This window comes from Eptatretus burgeri, chromosome 11, assembly GCF_056783735.1.
Source record: "Eptatretus burgeri isolate ZD-2024b chromosome 11, Ebu_testis_v1, whole genome shotgun sequence".
In the NCBI taxonomy this organism is placed as follows: domain Eukaryota; kingdom Metazoa; phylum Chordata; class Myxini; order Myxiniformes; family Myxinidae; genus Eptatretus; species Eptatretus burgeri.
In genome coordinates this window covers 63,345,705-63,359,016 of record NC_140971.1, presented here as the reverse complement: position 1 = coordinate 63,359,016, position 13,312 = coordinate 63,345,705, and the positions used below count along the sequence as shown (strand labels likewise).

Here is a 13,312-nt window from a genome sequence, read left to right as displayed (position 1 = left end):
GCCATTACTCAAAAAAGCCCACATTGAGTCCCGTTTGAGATATGCTTAAAAAACAATGAAAAAAATACTCCGGATATTCTGAAGCCATGTGGCAAAACGTTTTGTGGTCTGAGAAACCAAGATAGAACTCTTTGGCCAAAATGCAAAATGTTACATTTGGCGCAAACCCAACACAGCACATCACCCAAAGAACACCGTCCTTACTACTGTGAAGCATGGTGGTGGCAGCATCATGTCATGAGGATGTTTCTCATCAGCAGGGATTGGAACACCTGCCAGGATAGAATGGAAAATCGATGGAGCAAAATACAAAAAATTCTGAGATGAAAACATTATAACCTTTGCAACAAAGCTGAAATTGGGATAGAAGTTCACCATTCAGCATGACAATGACCTGAAGTACAAAGCCAAAGATACATCAGAGTGGCTAAGGAACAAAAAGATAAATGTCCTTGAGTGGCCCAGTCAGAGCCGCGACCAAAATCCAATCAAAAATCTGTGACATGACTTGAAGATTGCTGTCCATCAACGCTACCCACGCAACTTGACAAGAGCTTGAACAGTTTTGTACGGAAGAATGGGTAAGTATTGCCCAATCAAGGTGTGCAAAGTTGGTAGAGACCAATCCTAACAGTCTCAAGCTTTAATTGCTGTTAAAGGAGCTTCCACCAAGTATAACTGAAGGGTTTGGACACTTATCCAACCAAGATATTCTAGTTTTGTATTGTTAATTAATTTTCTGAAACATTTTTCATTTGGAAGTTGTGGGGTTTGATGTGTCAATAAAGGTGGAAAAAGTCTGATTTAATGCAATTTAATTCCAGGATTTCAGGCAAAAAAGGTGAAAATTTTGAAAGGGGGTGTAGACTTTTTATCGGCACGATGTGTGTGTGGATATACATATACATATACATATACATATACATATACATATACATATACATATACATATACATATCTATTTATATATGTAAGCCTGGTGTTGGCGTCGTGGTTAGGGTAGCGGCTTGGGATCTAAAAGGTGCTGAGTTCAAGCCCCGTTGGCCGCTTTAATTAATACACACCAGGAGGTTGACTCAGCTTGTCATCCTTCCGAGGTCGGCAAAGTGAGTACCAGTGTACTGGGCCCGGTGTATGCCCAGGTTAGAATAGGTACCATATCCCTGTGTCATAAGAGGCGACTAGGGTTGCGTCAGGAAGGGCATCCAGCGTAAAAACTAAGCCAAATCACGATGCGGATCATACGGATGATCTGCTGTGGCGACCCCTAACGGGAGCAGCCGTCTTCATCTTCTTCTTCTTTCGGCTGCTCCCATTAGGGGTCGCCACAGCGGATCATCCGTCTCCATTTCGCTCTATCCTCCACATCTTCCATTGACACTCCAACCACCCGCATGTCCGCACTCACAGCATCCATGAACCTCTTATTTGGCCGAACTCTTCTCCTCCCACCTGGCGGCTCCATCCTCAGCATCCTTCTCCTGATATACTCCGCTTCCCTCCTGTGCACATGTCCAAACCATCTTAATCTCGCCTCTCTCACTTTATCTCCAAACCATCCTACCTGCACTTCTTCTTCTTCTTCTTCTTCTTCTTCTTCTTCTTCTTCTTCTTCTTCTTCTTCTTCTTCTTCTTCTTCTTCTTCTGTGTAAACCATCCTACCTGCACTGTCCCTCTAATATACTCATTCCTTATCCTGTCCATCCTCATCACTCCCAACGAGAATCGCAGCATCTTTAACTCTGCCACCTCCAGCTCCGTTTCCTGTCTTTTTGTCAGCGCCACCGCTGCTCCCTCGCCTCAGCCTGCTCCCTACTCTCCCGACAGATCATGATGTCATCCGCGAACATCCGCGAGACTCCAGTCTGATCTCGTCCGTCAACCTGTCCATCACCACTGCAAACAGTAAAGGGCTCAGAATTGATCCTTGGTGCAATCCAACTTTTACCTTAAAGCGGTCCGTCATTCCTCCCGCACACCTCACCGGTCACACTGTCCTCATACATATCCTGCACCATCCTCACACACTTCTCTACCATTCCCGACTTCCTCATACAATACCACAACTCCTCTCTTGGCACCCGATCATAAGCTTTCTCTAATTCCACAAACACACAATGTAACTCCTTCTGGCCTTCCCTATACTTCTCCATCAACATTCTCAAAGCAAACATCGCATCAGTGGTGCTCTTTCCTGGCATAAACCCATATTGCTGCTCACAAATCATCACCTCTCCTCTCAAACTAGCTTACACTACTCTTTCCCACAACTTCATGGTGTGGCTTGACAACTTCATCCCTCTGTAATTTCCACAGCTCTGCACATCACCTTTGTTCTTGAAAATCGGAACCAGCACACTTAATCTCCACTCCTCCGGCATCCTCTCACTTTCCAAGATTTTATTAAACAATCTGGTTAAAAACCCCACTGCCATCTCTCCAAAACAGTTCCATGCCTCTACTGGTATATGGGCCAACCGCCTTTCCACTCTTCAACCTCTTCAAAGCAGTCCTCACTTCATCCTTACTGATCCACCCCACTTCCGAATTCACTGTCTCCACCTCTTCCAACCTTCTCTCTCTCTCATTTTCTTCATTCATCAGCACCTCAAAGAACTCCATCCACCTTCTCAACACACTCTCCTCGCTCGTCAGCACATTCCCATTTACGACAGCAGCACATCCTTCCCAGCTCGGTCCCTATGTCTTGCCAATCGGTATAAATCCTTTTCCCCTTCTTTTGTATCCAACTTCTCATACAGCTCGTCATATGCCTTTTCCTTAGCCTTTGCCACCTCTCTCTTTGCCTTGCGCCACCACTCCTTGTACTCCTGCCGACTTTCTTCATCTCTCTGCTATCCCACTTCTTTTTCGCCAACCCCTTCTTCCTTATACTTTGCTGTACTTCCTCATTCCACCACCAAGTCTCCTTATCTTCCTTCCCCTGTCCAGATGTCACACCAAGTACCTTCCAACCTATCTCCCTCACCACTTCTGCTGTAGTTGCCCAATCATCCCACCCATCTTTACCACCATCCAACACCTGTCTCACCTCCTCCCTAAATTCCACGCAACAGTCTTCCTCCTTCAGCTTCCACCATCTGGTCCTTGGTTCAGCCCTCACTCTCTTCCTCAACCTCACCTCCAAAATCATCCAACAGACCACCAATCAATGCTGTCAAGCTACACTCTCCCCTGCCACCACCTCACAGTCTCTAATCTCTTTCAGGTTGCATCTCTGGCTTAAGATGTAATCCACCTGTGTGCACTTTCCTCCACTCTTGTACGTCACCCTGTGTTCCTCCTTCTTTTTCAAATACGTATTTACCACTGCCATTTCCATTCTTTTTGCAAAATCTACCACCATTTGCCCTTCCACATTACTCTGGTTGAGACCGTACCTACCAATCACCTCCTCATCCTCTTTATTCCCTTCCCCAACATGCCCATTGAAATCTGCTCCAATCACCACTCTTGGATACACTCTCCACCACTTCATCTAACTCACTCCATAAATCTTTTTTATACTCCATCTCACACCCCATATGCGGGACATATGCACTGATGACATTCATCATCACCCCTTCAATTTCCAACTTCACACTCATCACTCGGTCCGACACTCTCCTCACCTCCAATACCCTCTTGGCATAATCCTCCTTCAGGATTACCCCGACACCATTTCTCCTCCCTTCCACAACCTGGTAGAACAGTTTGAAACCACCTCCAATGCTCCGAGCCTTGCTCCCCATCCACTTGGTCTCTTGTACACACAGTATGTCCACCTTTCTTCTCTCCATCATATCAGCCAACTCTCACCCTTTGCCAGTCATAGTCTCAACATTCAGAGTTCCAACTCTCACCTCCACACTTCTACCCTTCCCCCTCTCAAACTGCCTCTGGACCCGCCTTCCCCGTCTCCTTCTCCTCCTTCACCCAGCAGTAGTATAATATATATATATTTTGTCAAAAACGAAAATCCGACGGAGCTCACTTACACTTCCTCACTCATCGGCGGTCTGTCGGCGACTGACAGCTTTTGCAGGCGGGAAAATATTCAAGCATACGAATTAGGATTGCCTTCATACGTGCACCAAACCACGCCTCCCTAGCTTCATTTGTTTACGCACGAAAAACTAAGGTTGGATACTTTTTGAACACACCTCATGTATATATATATATATATATATATATATATATATATATATATATATATATATATATATATATATATATATATATATATATATATATGTATATAGATATACATTCATGTATATATAAATATATATATATATATATATATATATGTACATATAAATATATATATATATATATATATATATATATATATATATATATATATATATATATATATATATATATATATATATATATATATATATATATATATATATATATATATATATATATATACACATATATAGTTACGGCTATGGAAATTCGCAAACCACCATTCAGGGCCCGTAGGTGAGATATCTCAAAGTACATGTGTAGTTAGCCCCAAACCCGTTGTATAGAGGGAAATTTATGTGATTAATTCGGGCTGCGACGCTTTGAGATAGCCATTTTTTCTGTTCTATCTTTATTTTGAACCAAACACGTCTCAAACGCCATCACACAACAACAACAACAACAACAACAACAACAACAACAACGTGAACAGCCACGACCTTCACCTTCACAACTCAATCCCGCAAACATCGCATCACCGCCATTCCCAATGGCACCATAACCATCGAACCACCACCGAAAACTCTCCACTACCTTCACCTCTCTCCTTCTACGGCCATTCCCGCACCACCTGTGAACACTGATTGTCAGGCTGTCTTGGGCCCATTCAGCGATACGCACCGAGCCGCGAGCGCAAATAGCGGCCTTTCCGAGGGCGAATTCGGATCAAGAACGCTACATGCCCACTTCCCCTCTGTCCAATTAGCAAGCGCGGAGTGGCTTGGCCCCGCCTCCAGGCGCGTCCGTGTGAAATCGATATATGCAAATTCTAGGATCAGGGGAGATTCACGCCCCCTTTCCTCTGACCAATGGGCGAGCGTGGCTCCGCCCCCGAGGTCATCCTGATCCGGATATTTGCATATTAACTGCTCCTGCCGGCCTATAAAATGGCGAGCGCAAGGCGAATCAGGGCAGAGAGGAGTCGAGTCAGTCGAGTCGGGTGGAGAGTGAGTGAGTGAGTGAGTGAGTGAGTGAGTCGAGTCGGGTCGGGTGCAGAGAGGAGTCGATTCAGTCGAGTCGGGTGGCGAAATGATCGGTGTGTCTCCAATTTGGATTCTGGAGTCGGCTGAGAAGAGTTGCAGGAAGAGGCAAAGGAGCTCGGGTCCGAGGCGAGAAGGACGGCGGTCGGCGACGAGGTCGCGGTGTGAGATTGCTCGTTGCGGGACCCAAGCCAGCCAGCCATTCTCCCTCCCCCAGGGCATCAACAATTCCGCCTTTCCCCCACGCTGAGATTGTGCAAGAAGGGGGCCCCGTTCCCACCCCACTCCAAATGTCGTGCCAACGAAACCCGCCAAGGAGCACGGAGTCGGGGCACAGCCACGCGGCCACATCTGCGGCTCGTCCGCCAACGCGTCATGAGGACGCGGGTAGGACCCCCCCGGTCTCGCGGGCCTGGCCGCTCCTTCAGTTCACGCACGCATATTGGCCTACAGGCCCGTCTGCCCCCTTGTCTATGAGGGTGGCTTCTTTCCTTTGCTTTTGAGTAAATGTGTGTTGACGCGTCTGTAAAGTAGAACTGTATAAGTGTTGCCGTGTGTGCGCAGAGTTGGTAGTAACTCTGCGTCGTTGTTGCTTTTGTTTTTGTTGCTATATGTGCATTTTGACTGTTTGGCTGTATATATGTGTTTTCCGTGTGCCGGGAAACAAATGTGCTTTGTGTGAACTCTTTTCCCGTTTCGCTTCGTCTTTTCTTTATTGACCCTCCATCCTGCTTCACGTAAAGGGTTCGTAGTGGGCTTAATATGCCCAGTAATTAATCGGAATCGTCGAGGCCGACGATAACACCGCTCGGTTACCACTGTAGCACGGAACGGACCGCTTAAGCGGTTCGTGTCCGGAGTCGACCTGCGGCGAGGTACGATCGCCCGGTTTACCATCCGCGTGGGTACTTAGCTAGGTCGAGTTTGGCGAACAACCCTATCCTACGCGGGTGGCCGATTGGCACGATTGTGGTGAGGTCAAAAGGCCCACCCGTGACTGGCTCCGGGCGATAGTTCCCAGAGGGTCACGACTGAATTGTCCGTCCGGTGGGCGACGCGATCGCGATTCGAGTGACGCGGCCATCCGCACGCCGGAGGGCGCGATATTCCAACAATATATGTTGATATATATTGATATATAGATATATCAATACACAAACATATATATATATATATATATATATATATATATATATATATATATATATATATATGTTTACATATGTTTGGTGGCACACGGGGGCGCTGTTTTGGTGGCACACGGAGGACAAACAGCATATTAGGCAGGTGCTCATAATGTTTTTGCTCATCGGTGTATGTTGGTAAAATAAGGAAACAGTACACTAAGCAGTAAAAGAATTCAAATTTAAATTCATTATAAAAAGCCTGATATGACGTTTCAAGAACAAACTAGTTCTCTTCATCAAGGTGTTGAGAGTGGTGTGGTTTGGAGCACTGTTAAGTTCCATTGGGGACTGTTTGCATCATGGATTGGTCCAAGTGCTCACCAATCACAAGGCTTCCCTCATCATAATCAAGTCCATCCCAAACTGTCTGTTCTGTCTGTTCTACTCTATTCATCAACACCTCACTACTTTTTATGCCGTGGGGTCTTCCACTCCACGGGGTCTAAGCGCCGCTCGCGTTCTCTCTTTTCTTGTGTACAGTTCATTTGAAAGTCTGTTTCTCCATTATTCGTGAACAGAATTCAATGAAAATTGACAGGCATATACTAGACACATGCGCAGGCATTAACTGAGCCCAAAGTACGATTGCAGCCCTTTGGGCCGAGTAACGGCCCATTTTAGGCCATTTTCTTTAAAATGTTATTTCTCGGTTATTAGTGGATGGAACCGAACCAAACTTGACAGGTATATTCTAGAGACCATTCCCCAGGCATTCCCTGAGCCCAAAGTGCGATTCCGGCCCTTTGGACCCATTTTTTAAAATTGTTATTTCTCGGTTATTCGTGAAAGAAACCAAACCAAACTTGACAGGTGTATTCTGGAGACCATTCTCCGGGTATTAACTGAGCCCAAAGTGCGATTCTGGCCCTTTGGCCTGAGAAACGGTCTTTTCAGCAAATTTTCATAAAATTGTCATTTCTCGGTTATTAGTGGATGGAACCGAACCAAACTTGACAGGTATATTCTAGAGACCATTCCCCAGGCATTCCCTGAGCCCAAAGTGCGATTCCGGCACTTTGGGCCGAGAAACGGCCCATTTTCTTAAAATTGTCATTACTCGGTTATTAGTGGATGGAACTGAACCAAACTTGACAGGTATATTCTGGAGACCATTCCCCGGACATTCTCTGAGCCCAACGTGCGATTCCGGCCCTTTGGGCCGAGAAATGGCCCTTTCGGCCCATTTTCTTAAAATTGTTATAAAAAAAATAAAATTAAATGCGCTGGGCGATGCCCAACGCGAAATTAAGTCACAAATGATGATATGAAACTGGCCTCGTTCTTCTGAGGTGTTCTCGTTTCTTTTTCTGATGCAATAAAAATCTTTCCAAATTACAAAACTTTCTGTCGTCTGTGCTATCGCTCACCTGAGAGTTTTATGAATGAACTCCCATGGGGTATGTTCGCAATTCGAACTTGTTTACACTCCTTTTCACTGTACCTATTTCTCCCCTTTTAATTCCTTTTCTCCGTTTTTAATTTTTCTTTGTCTTTACAATTTCCCTGTTATTTCTTGACTTTCCACTATCTCTTTTTCCATATTCCCTTGCTCTACACTTAACCCCCTCATTTCTTCCCAAAGCCCCTCTCTTTAGATTTCCACCCATATTTGGCCGGCTGGAAACTGCCACGACCTCTGTTCCAACCTATCCTGCGAGGTTTCAAAATCAGCTGCCATGTTTTCCTGCAAGGTTTAAACATTGGCTGCCATTTTCTCCTGCGAGGACTTTATTTCCTCCATGAACCTTGTCATCATAGCCATGAAGCCTTCTGTCTCTACCCAGGGAGAAACATTGGGCCATTAAATGATGGGGCTGTCACCCTTGAGCTTCCCAAGGAGGAGGGACTGAATGGGGAGAACTGTTGTGTGGCAACTTCTTCTGTTCTGTCTCCTTCACCCATTTGGTGCTCCCCCTCTGGTCACAGTTCATTCTCCATTGGTGGGTTGCAAATTTCCCCCCAATAAAATTTTGAAAATCTTTCGCTGAAATAAACTTTTTTTTCCATTTACTCTTTGAAGGGCGATTGTTTAACAACAATGCCGCTTCAGTTCTGAATCCCACTCCTGGACACCAATGTTACGGCCACCAGATTTGGACCAGAGTCCCGATCCCAATATTGATGAACCAATGTTATGGTTGACTGGTGGTGGACTCGAGATCAAATCCTCCACCCGCACGATCACCAACTTTGCAATGGATCGTGGAAAGGGACCACACGCCATCCATCGGGAAAGCCAAATTCATCGTTACTTCAGCTTTCAGCATAAAGATAGTTCTTACGAGAATTTGACACTCTATCTGGATCTTCCGAACAAAGAGGATGAGATGAGCAGTGGCTTGGGTGATCCAGCAGTAGTTTTATGAAGCCTCATGTGAGGTAATGACACCAATTTCCCACCACCGTGCTTTTTAACCATGCTGGGATTAATAACCAAATGAACCACCAACCAGACAACACAAGTGAATTGAAGTAATTGGATTTAATAAATGGGGGAGGGGAGATTGGAGGAGAGAACAATGTGTATTAACAGCAATTACAGAATCACTGTAATTTACTAAACGATAACAATCAGATGCAGATCATACAGTAATGATACCCCCACGACGTTTGACTTAGCTGTTTACCTTATCATCCATCCACTTGATAAACATGACACACCTGGGAAATTCCCAAACAAAGATGACCAGCAAACCAAGAGGTAGAGCCTGGCAAAGTAAATGAAACAAATACCACCAACCTTTAAAATGGTAGTTGATCCACCAGGAATAAAAGAAGAGTTAACATTTCAGGCTTTACACTTCATCAGAACAAGGAAAGAGTCTGGAGGCAGTTCGGTTCCAGTCCCGACAGGAGGCGACTGCTCGTTCGGAATATCTATCAAAGAAGGAACCAGGAACACAGTTTTCTTGGCAAGGTGCAGCTCAGTAGCCTGCTTTGCCTGCTCGGTGTATGAACGCAAAAGGTGTATGCAAAATTCCTCTCTTCAGACTCCAGGGAGCAATTTTGATCTATGCCCATGGGCGTTCTCTAACTGCTCTCTATCTGCTGATCCACATCGCTTTTTATCTGCCAAGAATAATATAAGTGCTTTATCTTGGTTTTTAAGGACTTTTATCAGCTGCTAATCTTAAGCACTTTATCTCCATCTCCAATCTCTTTACAACTGCAGCAACAAGTGATCAACGATCAATGTCTCCTTCTATTTGCCTTTACCGATTTTTCCACATGCAGAGGAGAAGCGAATTGCAGCTTTAGCAGCCTGGAGACAGTGTTTGACTTTGAAGGAGTGTTTAACAGAGACGAAAAGAGGATTCTTCTTCTTATTCTTCTTGAATTTGGCAGCTTGGCTGCCGGGAGCTATCATTTTGTGATGTCGCTGATGCAGTGCCCATACAAGTGCAATGGTACTCATTTTGCCGACATCGGAAGGGTGTCAGGCTGAGTCAACCCCACCTAGTGTTAATTCAGCAAAACTGGTTAAGCTTGCCTCTGGACATGTCCAGGTGGTATTTGTCTTCAGATATGTGCCAGCAGTGCTTGTCTCTGGACGTGTCTAGGTGGTTTTTGTCTCCGGAAGGTTTTTCAGGTCAGATAGTGTCAGGTCAGAGCTGTGACCTGCTACAGGTACCATGTAAACCTGTACTAACCTGTTCCATGGTCGGGTTGTCGGCGACGAAACCGTCTCCCCCACCAGGTTTTCTGGTGAGGAGGGTGTTTGAATATGGACACCCAGCAGGATTAAAAACAAAACCTGTCAAAGGGCGGAGGAGCTCCTTGTGAGCCAACGGCCATCCATGTCTAGTGCCCAAATGTGTCTGCGGACGTCCTCCTGCAGTTGGGTTACTTTTTTATTAGGAGGTTGGTGGCAGGATTTGCACTCCGGCCACTGTAAAACCCTTCATTCCGCAAAACACACAAACGCAAAAAAATCTGAAAACCCACTCCATGGGAGTACCTCCTGTGCAGCTTCCCTTCGCAGGGCAGCTCAATGGATGGCGGGATTGGGGCAAAGCCTTCGGGACCCCCAATCTTTGATGAAAGGAGGGAAACCACAGGGTAACCTCCCTGGGTCAGATTGCGGGAGAGTGTGTCGGAGTAGTGCTGAGGTGTCGTCCACCAGACGGCGGTCTCCTTGGGTTAACCTGAGGCGGTCCCGTCGGGTGGGTGCCTGGAATGTCCTATCCCCCAACAGAGGATTATCACCTATTTCTGTTATCATCTGAGCTCAAGCGTTTGGACATCGGTATTGCAGCACTCTCTGAGGTTCAGAGACCGGATTGCGGAGAGATAATGGTAGGTGGTTACACCTACTATTGGTCTGGTCGCTCTGATGGTTACCATACTCAAGGAGTTGCTGTAGCTGTGTCCAATAAGCTGACCCCAATGATAATTGAGGAAACACCGGTCAACGAGCGTATTATGAGACTAAGGATTCGTCACTCCTTAGGTGTCATTTCCCTGGTCTCTGTCTATGCTCCGACTGAGGCGAGTGAACTCACCGTGAAGGAGACATTCTGCGCCACGCTCGAGTCTGTGGTTGATCAGTGCCCCAGACGAGATACACTTCTAGTCTTGGGGGATTTCAATGCATCGACTGGAACTGATAGGGACGGTTATGAGGTGTGTGTTGGTCCCCATGGGTCAGGAACTATGAATCAGAATAGCACTAAGTTCCTTGACTTTGCAATAAGTCATGGACTTAGGGTGGCTGGTTCATGGTTTCAGCGCCCACAAGCTCATCGCTGGACTTGGTATTCCAACGCTGGCGGTGTGGCAAAGGAGATTAACCCTGTCCTCGTTGATGGTTGCTGGAGGATGATCCAGAACTGCAGGGTCTACCGGAGTGCTCATTTCCTCAATACTGACCACCGGCTTGTTGTAGCAACTCGAAAGCTGCACCTTACATCCTGGAGAATGGTACCATCCCAGCCGAGGCTGGATGTTGGCAAGCTCAAGTATGAGAGAGTAGCTGAGGAGTTTGCGAACAGGCTGAGTGGACATTTGGGGGTGTCTGGGTGCTTTGGGGGGGTCCTGAAGAGTTATGGATTACCTTCAAGAACACCGTACTTGATGTTGCCGGTGGATGTCTTGGAACTCACCCCAGGGAAAAGAAGAATTTTGTCTCTCAAGGGACACTGAATACCATTGACCAGAGTCGCAGGGCCAGGCTGAATGGCAGAGCTGAGCTATTCAGGGAGCTGAGGCGTAAAACTGTACGTGCACTAAGGGTGGACAAGGAGGCCTCTGTGCGAGGAATCTGTGAGGGGGTAGAGCATCACCTGTGGACAGGTGATTCTCATCCCGCTTACAGGGGAATTCGCGCATTGCGTTCATCCAAGCCCATCCCTCAGAGCACTGCAGTTAGAGCAGAGAGTGGTAGGCTCTTAACAGAGGAGTCTGAAGTGAAGGCCCGCTGGGCCGGTTACTTTGAGCGGTTGGACTAGGCTGATCCACCAGCTGTCGAGTTGGACATCAGGGGTGTTACAATCCCTGTTGCTCACCCTCCAATCAATTGTGGTCCACCTTCGTTTGTGGAAACACGGGCTGCGGTGAACCAGTTGAAACAGGGTAAAGCTCCAGGGATCTGTGGCATCCATGCTGAACTTCTCAAGGCTGGTGAAAATGCTTCACTCGTGTCGTTGCATGCAGTTTTGTGCTCTGTCTGGAACACAGCCATCATCCCAACTGATTGGAAGAGGGGCCTTGTTGTCCCTCTCTGGAAAGGGAAGGGTGATTGCCAAGACTGCAACAACTACCGAGGGGTGACGCTGCTCTCAGTGCTGGGCGAGGTCTTTGCTCGGATAATTCTTGACAGGGTTCGCCACCATCTGCTTGAGCACCAGTGTCCAGAGCAGTCAGGCTTTACACCAAAGAGGTCAACGATTGACCGTATCCTTGCACTTCGTGTCCTCACCGAACGCAGATGAGAGTTTCGGCAGGGGCTGCTTGCAGCCTATGTTGATCTCTGTAAAGCGTTCGATTCAGTGAATCGGGATGCCCTCTGGAGGATTCTTGGTCTTCGTGGGGTGCCACCAAAACTGATCGATCTGATGTCTGAACTCTACTCTGGTACTGAGAGTGCTGTGAAGTGTGGTGGTACCATCTCTGACTTATTTTCAGTTGTTACTGGAGTTAGTCAGGGGTGTGTCCTGGCCCCTACACTTTTCAGCACTTGTATGGACTGGATTCTAGGGAGGATGTCGGAAAGAGCAAGCTGTGGTGGATCGTTTGGGAATGTCAAGATCTCAGACGTTGATTTCGCAGATGATGCAGTCATCTTTACGGAGACTTTAGATATCCTTTTGGGGGCCCTTGAGGTGCTGAATGAGGAGTCGGAGCCGCTGGGATTACGGGTTTCTTGGGTCAAAACTAAGATCCAGGCTTTCAATGACATCTTGGATGCTGCTGTCCTGTCTGTGTCTGTTTGTGGTGAGGATGTTGAGGTCGTGGAGAGATTCACTTACCTTGGCAGTGATATTCATGTCTCTGCTGGCTGTGAGACAGAGGTCAATAGACGTCTGGGTCGCGCCTGGGGAGTCATGGATTCACTAGTTCATGGGCTGTGGTGCTGCCGGTACCTGTGCGGGAGGACGAAAGTCCGAGTCTTCAGGTCATTGGTGCTTCCAGTCTTGCTCTATGGATGCGAGACTTGGACTCTGACCAAGGATCTGAGATGGAGACTTAATTTCTTTGGTACCAGGTCTCTTCGGACAATCCTTGGCTATCGCTGGTCAGATTTTGGGTCCAACGAGCGGTTGCTGAGAGAGACTCGGATGAGATTTGTTACCTGCATGGTCTGTGAGCGTCAGTTGCGGCTGTATGGACATGTGGCTCGTTTTCCTGACGCTGATCCTGCTCACCAGAGTCTCTCAGCGAGGGAGTCTCGTG

The 13,312-nt window shown here is 46.9% G+C and overlaps 1 long non-coding RNA gene across 2 annotated transcripts in view; it reads right to left on the bottom strand.

The window, feature by feature from the left end:
- The window catches only part of LOC147017227 (uncharacterized), a 100,036-nt gene that overhangs the window by 22,774 nt on the left and 63,950 nt on the right, over positions 1-13,312 (bottom strand). For both annotated transcript variants that reach the window (XR_015049405.1, XR_015049404.1), the window contains exon 4: positions 205-272. This is a non-coding gene — a long non-coding RNA (uncharacterized LOC147017227). The remainder of the gene's footprint in view (positions 1-204; positions 273-13,312) is intronic.